Source organism: Vidua macroura, chromosome Z (assembly GCF_024509145.1).
Source record: "Vidua macroura isolate BioBank_ID:100142 chromosome Z, ASM2450914v1, whole genome shotgun sequence".
Lineage (NCBI taxonomy): Eukaryota > Metazoa > Chordata > Aves > Passeriformes > Viduidae > Vidua > Vidua macroura.
Genome location: NC_071611.1, coordinates 1,767,652 through 1,781,803, shown reverse-complemented (window position 1 = coordinate 1,781,803; position 14,152 = coordinate 1,767,652). Strand labels below are relative to the sequence as shown.

Here is a 14,152-nt window from a genome sequence, read left to right as displayed (position 1 = left end):
TTATTGCATGCTAAATGAGGGCTGTAATGAATTGCTGCTTGCCTTCAGGTCATTTGTTTGACTGCCACCTAAGCAAACTGGTCAGGGTGAAAGGTCCTGCCTCTGGGGCAGGTCCTCGGTGAAGTGAGCTGCTGATCAAGAGAAACATGAGAAACAGAAAGCAGAACAGCCTCATGCTCTTTCCGTGCATGAGGAACAGGGAAGCTGGTCTTCTCCCTCATCCCCAAAACGTACAAGACACAGCTGTAGCTGATGCTTTCACCAAGAGCATCAGGGCCACTGCACCCAACCAGGTCTTCAGCAAGGGCATCCAGTGCTCCCCAGCTCAGATTCACCCTGCTCAGGACCTGGTCCTCCCAGCCTGTCACTGCACCTTCACTGGGACCTGAAAACAAAAAAAAAAACCTGGGGTGTGAAGAGCTGACTTCACATTTGAAGAGTCAGGGATACAGAGCACACGTGGCCAGCTGCCCCCCTGGCTGTGAGACAAGGGCTGAACCTGTTCTTCGTGCTGGGCATCGCCAGAGCTCACCCAGCTTTTCTCCACCACCATGGCTCTGCGGAGAAACACGTCTGGTTTTTAAAGATATCCCTCCTGCCTGCTTGGTTCCTCCTTTGTGTGGCTTTAAAGCTTTCTTCTGCACAGCTATAAAAGGGTGTGAGAAAACTTGGAAAGGAAGCCCTGGGTGGTACAGACAACTGGAACAAGGAGCAATCTGTGCCCGGGGCAGGGGAGGGGGTGGCAGAGCCCACATGGTGCCAGGCTGAATGGCTGTCGGGGGAGGAAATGACACACCACACTATCCTGCTTTTGTCCAGGGGCGAGACCAAAACACTCCAGAGGAAAAAGAAAAACCAAAAAGGGATTATTCTGCCTTGTGCTCTCCCTCCCCTCGCCCCCCTGCCACCCCCAAGCAGGCTACAGGTGACAGGCCTCCCCATCCTTGCTCCAGTGGACCGTGGGGCATCGTGATCTGAGCAGCATCTGGTCTGCTTTAGCATCGGGCTTATACTTTCATGCTCCTCGGGTTTCTCCCTGCTTTTTAATTAGGAATCATGGCCACAAGGCCACCCATTGCTGGGTCTGGCTGGGCAGCAGAGCCCAGGTGCAGGAACACCCCGCTCCGCTGATCCCACCGGAGCTGCCAGGGAAATGCCATGGGCAGGGGGGGACAGGCAGTGTCCCCCAGCCCTGCCTGTGTGCAAGGTGACACCCAGCACACACCAGCCAAGGTGCCCACGCTGGTGGCCTCCCCAAACCCTGTTTCCCAAAGGGCTGTGGCTCTGGCTGCACCCTCTGGAAAAATAAAGACTTAAAAACGTTTTTGCCTCGTTTTTCCAAGATTAAGCTCAAAACTTGGGTGCTTTCCAGCCCCTCCACTCTCACCTCTCCTGCTCCCATATCAGTGGTCCCTCCTTCACAAGAGCTGTGGGATTTCCCCAGCATCCATCACTGGGAAAATCCTGTCCCCAAGGGCTTGTCTCCTCGTTCCACAAAACTGAGGCTTGTCCCAGGTCAGATCCTTCACCTGCAGCCCATGAATTGTCTCCCAAATGCCCAAACAACTTCTGAAGCTTCACCCCACCATATCACATGTTTTTTTCCAATCTCTTCTCCTTTTCCCAGTGTTTCGATAACTCACCTATTGTGTCTCCCCTTGTAAAAGGATCACAACTGACACTTTATTACTCAGCCAAAACTCTCTCTGTATCTGGGCCACCTCTCACTCTTCACTTCAAGCATAATGAAAACAAGCAAGGCACAAATCCATTTTCAGAAAAACTAAGAAGCCCACCTCGAAAGGGACAAAAATCTTATTGTACACACCCATACTGATGGTGCATCTCATTAAAAACAAAAACCCCAGAGGAACCCAAACTATACAACTGTCCACAGACACAAATTATCCTCCTGCATCGCATGAGCACATCAAAAGGTCAATACTAGGAAGAAATTCCTCCCTGTGAGGGTGGGCAGGCCCTGGCACAGGGTGCCCAGAGCAGCTGTGGCTGCCCCTGGATCCCTGGAAATGTCCCACGCCAGGCTGGATGGGGCTTGGAGCACCCTGGGACAGTGGAAGGAGTCCCTGTCCATGAGGTTACCTCCACCTTCAGCTGGTACAAATCATCACAGCAGCCCTTCAGCCCAGCTCTCATTCTTAGAGACACCAGGACGTATTTTGACTACATGAGCTATAAAATTTTCTGTCCATACCACAGCTGGCTGGGGCCCTCAGTGCTAGAAGCTGTAAACAACAAAAAGACCCCAAAATTAGCTATTGCAGCAGGCATATCCAGGTCATATTTCTCTTCTTCTGCATGCCAGAGTTTCTTCCTCTTTAAGTAAAAACTCAGTGCTTCCCCTTTTATTCCTCTTTCAACTAACAATTTCCAAGCTTTAAAGTCAAAACAATAAAAAACAAACCAGCCCTTCACCCCCATAATTAGTTTAATATCAGGTGGAGGACAGTGGGCCTTGCAAAGCTGGACAGTGAGGTGGTTGATGGAAATAGTCTGGCTTTTCCCCATTAAATTCATTCTTGTAGGGTTTATGTGCAATCCCATCACTGCCACCAGCAAAGAGAAGGATGGACAGGGAGAAAGCACATGGCTCCTGGATTTCAGTGTCAGGTCTGAGTGAGCCCCAGTGAGCAACAGCCCTTTTGCAAACAAAAACTAGAGCCAGAAGAGGGTCAGAAATGGTGCAGGTGTCTCAGCTGACATCACACCAGCCAGCACGAGGTCACCTTGCTGAGGAACACCCTAAGAAAAGACTGAAGATCTGCCACTGCTACATGGATTCAATCTTGAACAAGAAGGGCTGCAAACCTCACCCATGGGGTTCTGCAGTGCTCAGTCTGGGCTGAGGAAGATTCTCTTTACCCTCCATGAAGACTCATCTCGAGCACCTCCAGCTCCGAGGAAGAGAAAAACCTGACCATGGAAAACAGTGGCAGCACCAGCACAGCCCCTTCCCAAGCCCAACCATGCAGCAGCCACCTATCACAATCTCCTCATCAGCACCCGTCCCTCATCCACAGAGAAAAGCTGCTCCATGCAGATACACGACCTTGTTACATTCTTAATTAATTACTATTGATAACCTATAGCTGTGGCTGGCCAGCCAACCTGCCATGCCTGCAGCAGAGCCTCCCCTTGCTCAGCTGATGAAGGACCTGACCTGGATGGGGATGGACAGTGAGCTCTGCCTCTGGGGAGGGAGGAAGAGAGCCCATGGGAAGGTGGGGAAAGGATCATCCCGGCGATGGACTCAGAGGAAGACCCACAGCACAAGATCAGAGTGATGGAGACACCGGAGATGGGGGAGCAGGAGAGGACAACCCTCAGCATGAAGGATGGCAATAGGGAGGAAGATTTACCCCTCTGGGTCATCTCAGTCACCTGGGTGTCCCCAGGACATGAGTCACCAGACATTTCTTAGTCAGCCCAGCCACCCCCCTGGCACCACCAGCCCTGGGGCCAGTGCAGTGTGGGGAGCCCTGGGGAAGCACTGAAAGGAGCCACCAGCCTCAGGGCACACTGTCTGAACGTCTGCATATTGGAAACCACTTAAAAACACCCCCTGATACCAATAAAAATAGCGTCAGAGCAAAAGAGATGGAAACACACAACTGCAAATACACCAAGGGTGCACAGCCCACGCCGAACCCACCAGGGTGGCTGCCAAAACCCCCAAGGATGTCCCCATCCCCACGAGCTCATGGGGCAGCATCAGATGAGGCAGAAGGTGAGGGGAAAAGGTGTTCAGCAGTATTCAGTGTGGCAGAAAAAAATGGTTTGTGGGTTGGGTTTTTTTTTTTATTTAAACCACACCTGCACTTCATCCACCCATTTGTGCCCCTCCAGACTCATCCAGACTCTCACCACTTGCAAGCTGCTTCCCAACAAGGACCAACTTTGTTATGAAAAAGTACAGGGCCTGAGGCAAAATTAGCTTTTTTGTCTCCCAAACAGGCAATTATCTCTTGCACAACTATGCAAGTCTAAAACGCAGGAGAGGCAATATTAAGCTTTACTAAAATGGTGCCTTTAAAGTACAAATTGTTGCAACATGTGAAAATAACACGGGGGAATTGCACTTGTGGAAAATTTGGAGAACTTTTTATTTTATAGTTTTCAAGCATACCGGGCTCCCAATCGAGGTGACCCAAAAAAAAAAAAAAAATCACTACTTTCAGCTCTGCTACACATAGCACCCCATTTTTAGACTATTTTAGATGAGGTAAAATGATCTGCTTCTCTGTTCCTCCTGAAGACCCACAGATATGTTCCTTTCAATATTTAAAGGGAGCTTACAAAAAAGATGGAAAGGGACTTTTCACATGGGCACGTAGTGATAAGTTTTAAAGTCAGAGTTTTAAATTTAGATTAGATGTTACAAAGAAATCCTTCCCTGTGAGGGTGGAGAGGCCCTGGCATAGGTTTCCCAGAGAAGCTGTGGCTGCCCTATTCCTGGAAATTTCCAAGACCAGGCTGGACAGGGCTTGGAGCAACCTGGGATAGTGGAAGGTGTCCTGGATGAGCTTTGAGAATCCTGCCAACCCAAACCATTCTATAGAAGACATTAAAAAAGGGATCAAAACATAACACAGACTGTGCTACAGGAGTCCGTACATACATGTAGAGACAAATCTACTTACATGAGATACTCAAGTTGCATCAGCATCACAAAAATTTAAGTTAAGACTCTTTTTCATATTTTGAAGAGGAATCCTAAAATGGGTCATTTCTAACCTGATACCATTAATTTACATGTCCGTGTTTGTTTAGTGAAGCCTGTCTATCCTGGGTCACTTTAACCTTAAAACCTGAACACGGGAAATTAGCGCACTGCAGTATTAATTACATGTTATGCAAGGACTCATTTTACAGCCTAATAAAGTTTGAAACAGTTGAAGGAAACCCTGCTGCCTGTGTCCTGCTTACAATTCGCATGGCAACTCTGTGCTTCTGATCAGGCTGACCAAGAAGTGTTTATCTTCTTGTGGGGAAAACAAACAACTGCATATCAGATATTAACTTAAATAATCCAGGGCACCAGCCAGCACCAGCTCTGCACCAATCATAGAAGAACAGAATAAAAACCCTGACCTGACAGACAAGGACCATCAAAGCCCCAGTCCAGGCCCTGCACAGGACAGCCCAAATGATCACAGTACCTGGTGCCTTTTGGTTGGAGAGGAGATCAAGGTCCTTAGCATGGAATTCCAGCTCCAGAAAGAAACTCCAAAGTGGAAACATCCAAAGAAGAGGACAGTTCACAAAGGCCAGGCTGACCAGTAACAGCACTGGCCACAAATCCCTGCTGAGAAGCCCCACTGACTACCAGCAATCACGCTTCTCTTCTCCCCTGTTCAATTCATAACCAAGATGCTCAGAAGCGACAGTGAATACCCCGAGTATGTTCTCTCACATCTTCTGGACTTCAGCCTGCTGAGCTGGCGGAGGTCACCATGCTCCTGCCCACCCTTTTCTCGGCTTCCCTTTGATCACAGGCTCACCACAGAGCAAGGCAACCTAAAAACAAAGGCCCCAAAGGGATCCATATTTCAAACTTGCCAGTGGCTTCTGACTCGTGCCCCTGTGCCAAGGCACAACAGGCTCTACAGAAGGGCTCATCTCCGTGGCAGTCATGGAGTTCATCTCTTGCCAGTTAGCTTGAGGTCCCTACATTTGCTAATGCTGATTTGGTTACTGACATCAGAGTTGATCAAGCATGCAAATTTTCAGGTCTCACACTAGACAAAGCCTGGAGAAAGGAGAAGGCTGGAGCAGATAAATATGTAAAAATAGGATTTCTTTATTAAAATGGGAAAAAAAAAAGTGGGGGTGTGGTAAGAAGTAAACTTTTCTCCTTCCTCCCAACCTCCTCCTCTGATGTGTGCTCTTAAACACAATGCACTGAGAGGGCTCCCACAGCACTGGAAAGGCTCCTGCCACCAGGAACAGAGTCCAAGAGGTCCCACAGCACAAAGGCCACCTTGCAGACTGGTAGATATTGTGCCCACTAGAGAGAAGGTCTGCAAAAAGCAGCAACAGCAGGTTGAAAGGCTTCACTTTGCAGTTTTCTTCAGTTTTTTTCTCAAAATCAGTAACTCATAAGGCTACTTAGGTCTTGACTGGCAGGTCAAGGGGGAAAATTCTACCCTTTCTACTCTGCTCAGGTAATTCCCCACCTGCAGAGCTGTCCCCAGCACTGGGGTCCCCAACATAGGAAGGACGTGGAGCTGCTGGAGCCAGCCCAGAGGAGGCCCCGGAGCTGCTGCCAGGGCTGGAGCCCCTCTGCTCTGGAGCCAGCCTGGCACAGCTGGGGCTGTTCAGCTGCACAAGAGAAGGCTCCAGGGAGAGCTCAGAGCCCCTGCCAGGGCCTCAAGAGGCTCCAGGAGAGCTGCACAGGGACTGGGGACAAGGCATGCAGGGACAGCACACAGGCAATGGCTTCCAGTGCCAGAGGGCAGGCACAGATGGGAGATTGGGAACTGGGAATTGCTGGCTGGGAGGGTGGGCAGGCCCTGGCACAGGGTGCCCAGAGCAGCTGTGGCTGCCCCTGGATCCCTGAAAGTGTCCAAGGCCAGGGGGGACAGGGCTTGGAGCAGCCTGGGACAGTGGAAGGTGTCCTTGCCCATGGCAGGAGATGGGATTGGATGACCTTTAAGGTCCCTTCCAGCCCAAACCATTCTAAAAACTTCTAGAGCATCATGCACCCCAGAACCCAAAGGAGACCATTTCTCTTGGCTGGCAAAGGCAACAGCTTTCAGACAAACCACAGAGCTGCTGATTTTGCCCACTGAAAGACATAAATAAAATGTCCACATTATGTCCATCAGGGTATCCAATAGTTTCTGATAGGGTTCACGCTATCTGTGGACCCAAAATTTCCCTGCAGCTACAAGCAGAAGAATTTTGCATTTAGGGTCCTGAACCATGGTGCAGCTTTGTTATTAAACAGCTGACACTACCCTGAAGCCTGAGTGCAGCATTTTATGTGCATGTGAGAGTTTACAGAGCATTTGTGTGTCATTTCTGATGAATGGCGCTGCATAAATGTTAGCTCTTCAACCCATTGCTCTCGCAAATACTATTTCTTCTCTTATTTATTTGTATTGCTGTAATTCATTCAGGTGCCAACCATGACTGAGGCTGTACCATCAATATGCAGCCTGACAGCAGCAGCAAGAGACAACAGCAGCTCTACAGATCAGACAGGAGAACAGGAAGCATCCTGCCTGGTGTTGGTGGTTGTAAAGGCAGAGAATGTCCTCATATCCCAAGGGAAACCCCAGCAAAGCAAACGGAACTCTGAGGCACAGAGCACCTGTCTAAGTGTTCAACCAGAAGAGGCATATAGGCCCCATCTGTGGCATAACACGGGGCCACCATGTCCTCTTTCAAATGGAGGTGTGTGCCACCAAAACACCTAGACCACGAGGAACTACAAGCCAGCAGCTCAGGCCTCTGCAAAGCCAGTCCCAGATCAAAGAACCACAGAATTCCTTTTTTAAGACTGGAAAAGCTCTCTAAAATTGAGTCCTTCTGTTTCCCCAGCACTGGCACGCCCTCTAACCCATTGTCTCCAGGTGCCACATCCACATGGCTTGTAAATCCCTCCAGGGATGGGGACTCCACCACTGCCCTGGGCAGACCATGTCAACATTTGCCAATACTTTCCATGGAGAAATTTTCACTAATATGGAATCTAAACTGCCCTGATGGAACTCGAGGCCATCTCATCTTGTCCCTGTGGCTTGTCCTAGCTGTGACAGCCTCCCCAGCTGCGCTGGAGACCTGCCTTCCTACAGGAGCAATAAACACATGCCCCAGTGCTGGTTTGTATGGACCAGCAGGATGAGATGCTATCAGCCCACAGCTCTCCTTTGCTCCAAAAGCACCCCGAGGCAGCGTGCAAGCCCTGCTGCTGGGGAGCAGTGCAGCAGCTGCATTTGCAATACCCCAGCTCTGGCCTGGCAAGGTGTGGCCCTGATGAAGCCAGCACAATGTCCAGAAGCAGGCTGACGTGGTCCACCAGCACCCCTGGGGATGTAGGCTAGCTCATGCCAGCCACTGTGCCACCTCCTGTGTCCGTGCCAGATGTTCATCCCATGAAGCACCTGCATGTGGACATCCACCAAGCTGCTGCCACACCTGAGAAAGTGTCACCAGGGTGGGCAGGACCTCCAAGGCATGAACGTCTGCCAACATCCCAGTGCTGCTCCCTAGGAATTGTACCACAGACTGCAACAGCAGCAGAGGTGGCTCCTGGCTGCCCTTGCCACCTGGACAGGCAGTGCCACCCCGCCCTTTCAGCTCTTTCTTCTGAGCCCTGCTCTTGGAGCATCACCCTTTGGTGCTGGAGAGCTGCTGGAGAAGGAGGCAGCAGCCTGGCAAGGACCACCATGCCCCACCCGCCTGCTCCTTGTTCCTCCAAAAAAAACCCACGCAAAGACTTTTCAACCAACCAGGTTACGTAAATAAGCAAGGCATCTTGCAGTGACAGTAATGGAGAAACTAATGTCTCAGTAAATAAATGAAACAGATTAATGAGAAGAGTGACTGTTGTTTCTTTGAGCTGGTTGTGGTGAGATAAAAGGCAGAGCAAGACCCGGATCCCTTTTCATAGGAGTGCTGTAAAATGAGTGGCACAGACTCAGCTGAGCTGAAAATACAGGGCAGGACACACTTTTCCCTCCAAACACACCCAATACTTCCTTCTCTGCCCTTCTTTTTCTCTCCCATACCCGCTCTGGAAAAGCCAAACTTCATTCATAACAGAACCAAACTATTTCCTTTTTTATTCTAATATTTCCTTGGTTTTTTTAATAGGCAACCATCTGGGAGTGGGGGAGTAGAAAGGAAGCCCTGAAGCTTTTCAGACACAATAAATAAATTATATAAAAAAAAAAAAAGAAGTATGATTAAAACCAAAAAGCATAAACAAACAAGCCATGTTACCCAGAATAATGACTTCAGGGAAAAGCGCCAAAAAAATTGTATAAGCTTCTGGAGCATGGCAAGAGAAGAGAAGAGAGGAGAACAGAAAGTCCTCACTGCTGAGGAGAATGTGCCACTGCAATGGGACCGAGGCTGGGACTACAGGGATGCCCTGGGCAAGCCAGGAAGGGGAAGGGTTTCACACAGACTTAGATCCAAAATTTGTCTTCAGGCACCTGATTTTGATAACTGCAAAGCCCCATTCTAGGAACTCTCAGACCTTTTCAATTTTTTTTTCAATTTTTTTTTCAATTTTTTTTTCATTTTTGCAAATTTTAATTGCATCTTCCCCTCTCTGGTGAGACCCCTCCTGGAGTCAAGCTTGGGAATCCTCAGCATATGAAGGATGTAGAGCTGCTGGAGCCAGTCCATAGGAGGCCCCGGAGCTGCTGCCAGGGCTGGAGCCCCTCTGCTCTGGAGCCAGCCTGGCACAGCTGGGGCTGTTCAGCTGCACAAGAGAAGGCTCCAGGGAGAGCTCAGAGCCCCTGCCAGGGCCTCAAGGGGCTCCAGGAGAGCTGCACAGGGGCTGGGGACAAGGCATGCAGGGACAGCACACAGGCAATGGCTTCCACTGCCAGAGGGCAGGCACAGGTGGGAGATTGGGAACTGGGAATTGCTGGCTGGGAGGGTGGGGAGGTTGCCCAGAGCAGCTGTGGCTGCCCCTGGATCCCTGGAAGTGTTCAAGGACAGGATAGATGGGCCTTGGAGTAACCAGGTGTAGTTGAAGATGGCCCTGCTCATGAAGCTCCCTTGGGCCCACTTCTCAAGCTTGTCCAGGTCCCTCTGGATGGCATTCCATCACTCAGGCACGTCAACCACACTCAGCTCGGTGTCATCTGCAAATACAAACCCCTCTGAGCTATTCTTGTTCGACAGCTCCATCATTTTCGGCAGCAGCATGCCGTATACTGCAGGGATGACAAACTAGGGGCACACAGAGTGGATGGCATTACCCAGAACAAATCTGATTTCTTTCTGGCAAGCAGGCAGCACAGAGGGATACACCCATTGCTCCTGTCCTAGCAGGGAAGCATTTTGGGGGGGTTTACTTCGCATTCAGGGGTCTCCAGCCTGATGCAGTGCATTAAAAGTAACAGGGTGCCTCATGAAAGCTGTGGTGAGGAGGAGAGGGACAGTGTGCAGCACTGAGACAGGGCTAGCAGAAAATGGGCCAGCACAGGCAGCCATGCTCCTGAGATACTGACACTGCAGCAGAGAAGATAAATGACTGGCCCAAGGCCACGCAGCCAGGCAGTGTCCCCTCTACATGACTTTCAATCCCCGCTCCAGCACAGGACTGCTGAGGGATCCTTCAACAAAATGCTATATTGGCTTCGAAATCGTGAGATTTATTTTACACCTGAACACGCTTACACATAGAAATGTACTTTTTTTTCCTGCCTTTTTCTCTTGCCTCTACTCAGATGCACCCAAGCACATCTTAAAACCTCTCTGAATAACCAGAAAAAGTAAAAACTTTGTATTTCCCCACAAAAGGAGAACTCATAGGGGTTAACTTGACTCCAGGAGCTGAGGCTTCACAGTGAAGCAGGATGCTGCCAGCAGTCCCACCTGGCAAATCAGTGCCTGTATTTACAATTGTACGCCCGGAGACTCTGCAAATATTTCCTAGAAGCTATAAACCCCATCCCAACAATTGCAACGGGAGCGGGGATAAATTAGCTGAAGCCTGTCACTTGGTGAAGTCACGCTGGAGGAGATCCATCCAGGTAATCCATCTTTCTGCTGTGTTATACAATGACACAGTAATGGCCAGCCCAGAGGGATTTCCTTCAGGAAAACTCAACTGTTACTAAAATGGTAAGTTAATACCAAGCAAGAACTCAGCCGTCATTAGACCGAAGGATAGACATGACAGGGAATAAAATATTACAGTCCCCATTCAAATATTTTCATTTACAAGAGCACAAATAAATAGACCTATCTGTAGGCTGCAAAGAGAGGAGGCTGGGATTAAAGGAGAAAAGAAAAAAAGACCTGCACGCATCGATTCCATCTTTGCCATTTTTCCTAATAAATAGCCTGGCACGGCCGTGCTGATGGGTAGCTGGGGTGGAGGAGGGCACGCTGCCCAGCTCTCACAGGGACACAGGACACAAATCTGAGCTCAGGCTCTGCCCTTTTGTGTTGATTAAAAAAAAAAAAAAAAAACCTCAGCCCTAAGAAGAAAGGAAGAAAGCAAGAAAAGTTATGTGGCTAATAAAGGGCTCTATTGTGCCATCAATTTTTTAAGCTTTAATGATTTCGGGAGGAAGTTCAGCTCAGCAATCAATAGCACAATATGGGCAGGAGGGCTCGGAGGAAATTCAGCGCCGGAGCTGCGGCGAGGGCTGGCGGAAAGGGGGGCTCGGAGGAAGGGGGTTCCCCTCCCTCAGCAGGCAGGGGGGCTCCCAGGACCCCGTGCAGGGACCCTGTCCCCCTCCCGTTCAGCCCGCTGGGTGTGAGCTCCCTCTCCCGCTGCACAACCGCGTGCAGCCAGGGGACAGCGGGGACATCTGTGGATGCCACACGGCTGCCGCCACGGCAAGGGAGCTGGAAAAGCACCCACGCCAGCTGGGATGCTCGCTCCACGCCTGACGGGACTGAGCACATCCCAGGGACGCTCGCAGCACACCAGGGACAGCCCAGGGACCATCACCCCACACTCACCCCACGCTGAGCACATCCCAGGGATCATCACCCCACACTCCCCACCCCACCCTGAGCACATCCCAGGGATCATCACCCCACACTGAGCATATCCCAGGGATCATCACCCCACGCTGAGCACATCCCAGAAATTATCACACTCCCCACACCGGGACTGAGCATATCCCACGGACGGCCGCCCCACACCGGGCACATCCCAAGGATGAACACCCCGCACTGAGCGTATCCCAGAAATGATCACCCCACACTCCCCGAATCTGGGTTTAGCATATCCCAGAGATGCTCGCCCCACACCATGCCCATCCCCGGGATGCTCACCCCACACTCCCCACACCCGGACTGTGCCCATCCCAGGGACGCTCCCCTCCAGGCCCACCTGTCCCTGAGCCCCACAGCCCGGGGCACACGGACAGCCTCCCCCCACACCCCCGCGCTCCGGGAAGCGCCGCTGCTGCCCGCAGCAGCAGACGTACCGCATCGCCGAGTCTCGGTGCTGCCGCCGGGATGCGGGGCTGTCCGGGGGATGATCCTGCGCCAGGCAAACCTAAGAGGCACGGTGACACGGCGTGAGGCTCTCCAGCATCAGCGGGGACAGCGCCTCGCCCGAGGTGTCACCCTGGACAGGAGCCACAGCCGCCTCCCAGTTCTCACAGGCACGGGCAGCAGCTGGGTAAAAGCCGGGCTAAAAACCCACAGAGGGCTTCCCAGCAGCGGGAGGGGATCCCGAGCCGTCAGGTCCCTGCGAGGGGCAGAGGAGAAAGGATGGGATGAGGTAGGACGGGACGGGACGGGATCACCCCGCGCATCCCGTCCTTCACTGCAAGGAAAAGCCGATCCTGTAAGTTGATCCTGAACGTCAGGGAGCGCTTCGCGGAGTGGGACCGCACCGGCTGCACCGCGAGCCCCCGCAGGCAGCAGCAGCAAGTCGGGCGAAAGTTTTGCCACGATCCAGGGGATAATGATAAAAATTACGAGTAGCGATTAATCGGGGGGGGGGGGGGGGGGTGTTTAAAATAATAACAATTAGTCAATAAAAATTGGAGAAGAAGAACGGGGGAATGTCCGACCTGGGAGCCAGGAGCGCCGGGTGACAGCCTCTGCGTGATGCTGCCGCAGCTCGGGGACCCAGCGGGAGGACCGGGCACGGTCCCCTGGCACCGGGAGGGACGGAGGGAGGGACGGGAGGGGAGGGCAGATGAAGGGGGGGGGGCGGGTGGGGGGGGGGGGTTGGGGATGGAGGGACCCCCTCGGTTCACCGCGAAGGCAGCGGCTCCCGCCCGGCAATTCCGGCAGGGAGGAAACAGAGCGTTATTTTTAAAGAGCAAACAAAACAGAAAATAAATAAATAAATAAATAAATAAATAAATAAATAAATAAATAAATAAATAAATAACTTACCGTCCAAAACGAATCAGCAGGGAGGGATCCGCGGGCAGCGCAGCGGGGCGAGCATCGCCCCCGCCGCGGGACGGGGACCGCACGGGACGGGGCTGGGGGGCGGGGCAGCTCGGCGCACCTCGAGCGGGCAGCGGCGGCGGGTGGCGGCGGACGCGGCACCGCGCCGGGGACCGCGGCACCGCCCGCCCCGTCCGGCGGCGCTGGCCCGCGGCTGCGGGCGGCTCGGCGGCGGCGGCGGCGAGCCAAGGGCCCGGATGTCGCTGGCCCCGCGCCGGGGGGGCCACACGGGCCGCGGGCGGCGGGGGGGGGGGGGGGGCCGCGGGGGTTCCCGCCCGCCCCGTCGGGGCGCCGGGCGCTGCCACGTGGGACCGCCGGGGGGGGGGGGGGGCGCCCCTCCCTTCTCGCTCTCTGTCTCAACCCTCCCGCCTCCCCTCTCCGGTCCCCCCACCCCCGCCCCCCCCACCCCCGCCGGGTTTGACAGGTCCACGCGACCAAACAAACCGCGGCGGACGGGCGGGCGGCGCGGCCAATGGGAGCGCGCGGCGGGGAGGATCAGCCAATGGGAGCGCGCGGGGGGCGGGACCGCCTGAGGGGAGCGCGGCGGAGGCTCCGCCCCCTCCCCTCCCGGGTCAGAGCGCCGCCCGCTGCCCTCAGGGTGCGGGGCTGGGATCGCAGAGACGGGGAATGGCCCGGGTGGGAATGGGCCCGAGAGATCGTCCACTCCCACCTCCTGACATGGGCAGGAGCACCTTCCACTGGACCAGCTTGCTCCAAGCCTCGTCCGTTCTGGCCCTGGACACTTCAGGGATGGGGCAGTCGCAATTTCTCTGGGAAGCCTGTGCCAGGCCCTCACCACCAGCATCCTCAAGTCCTTCTCCCAGAGCTGCTTTTTATCGCCAGCCTGGATTGATCCCACGGGTCACCTCGCCTCAAGTGCTGCTTCAGCTCTTGGGCTTGTTAAACCTCAGAGGTTCCCATGGCCCGGCTTGTCATGTCCCACGCTGTTTGATGATTCCAGATGGACAAACCCTAGCATGGGGATAAAGGGAAAGCCAATACATGGAGCAGAGTGGCA

At 53.0% G+C, this 14,152-nt stretch overlaps 1 protein-coding gene across 4 annotated transcripts in view; it reads right to left on the bottom strand.

Annotated features, from left to right (window-relative positions):
* ZBTB7C (zinc finger and BTB domain containing 7C) overlaps positions 1-13,210 on the bottom strand; it is a 149,018-nt gene extending 135,808 nt beyond the window's left edge. The window contains exons 1-3 of one of the 4 annotated variants that reach the window (XR_008441252.1): positions 13,078-13,210; positions 12,153-12,223; positions 9,543-9,845 (exon numbers count right to left, since the gene is read on the bottom strand). The gene's annotated coding sequence lies outside the window, so the exon portion shown is untranslated. Of the gene's footprint in view, positions 1-9,542; positions 9,846-12,152; positions 12,224-12,330; positions 12,350-12,746; positions 12,793-13,077 lie in introns of those variants that run through there. The other 3 variants (XM_054003218.1, XM_054003220.1, XM_054003221.1) reach the window with 3 other exon arrangements.
* Between the last annotated feature and the right edge of the window lie 942 nt (positions 13,211-14,152).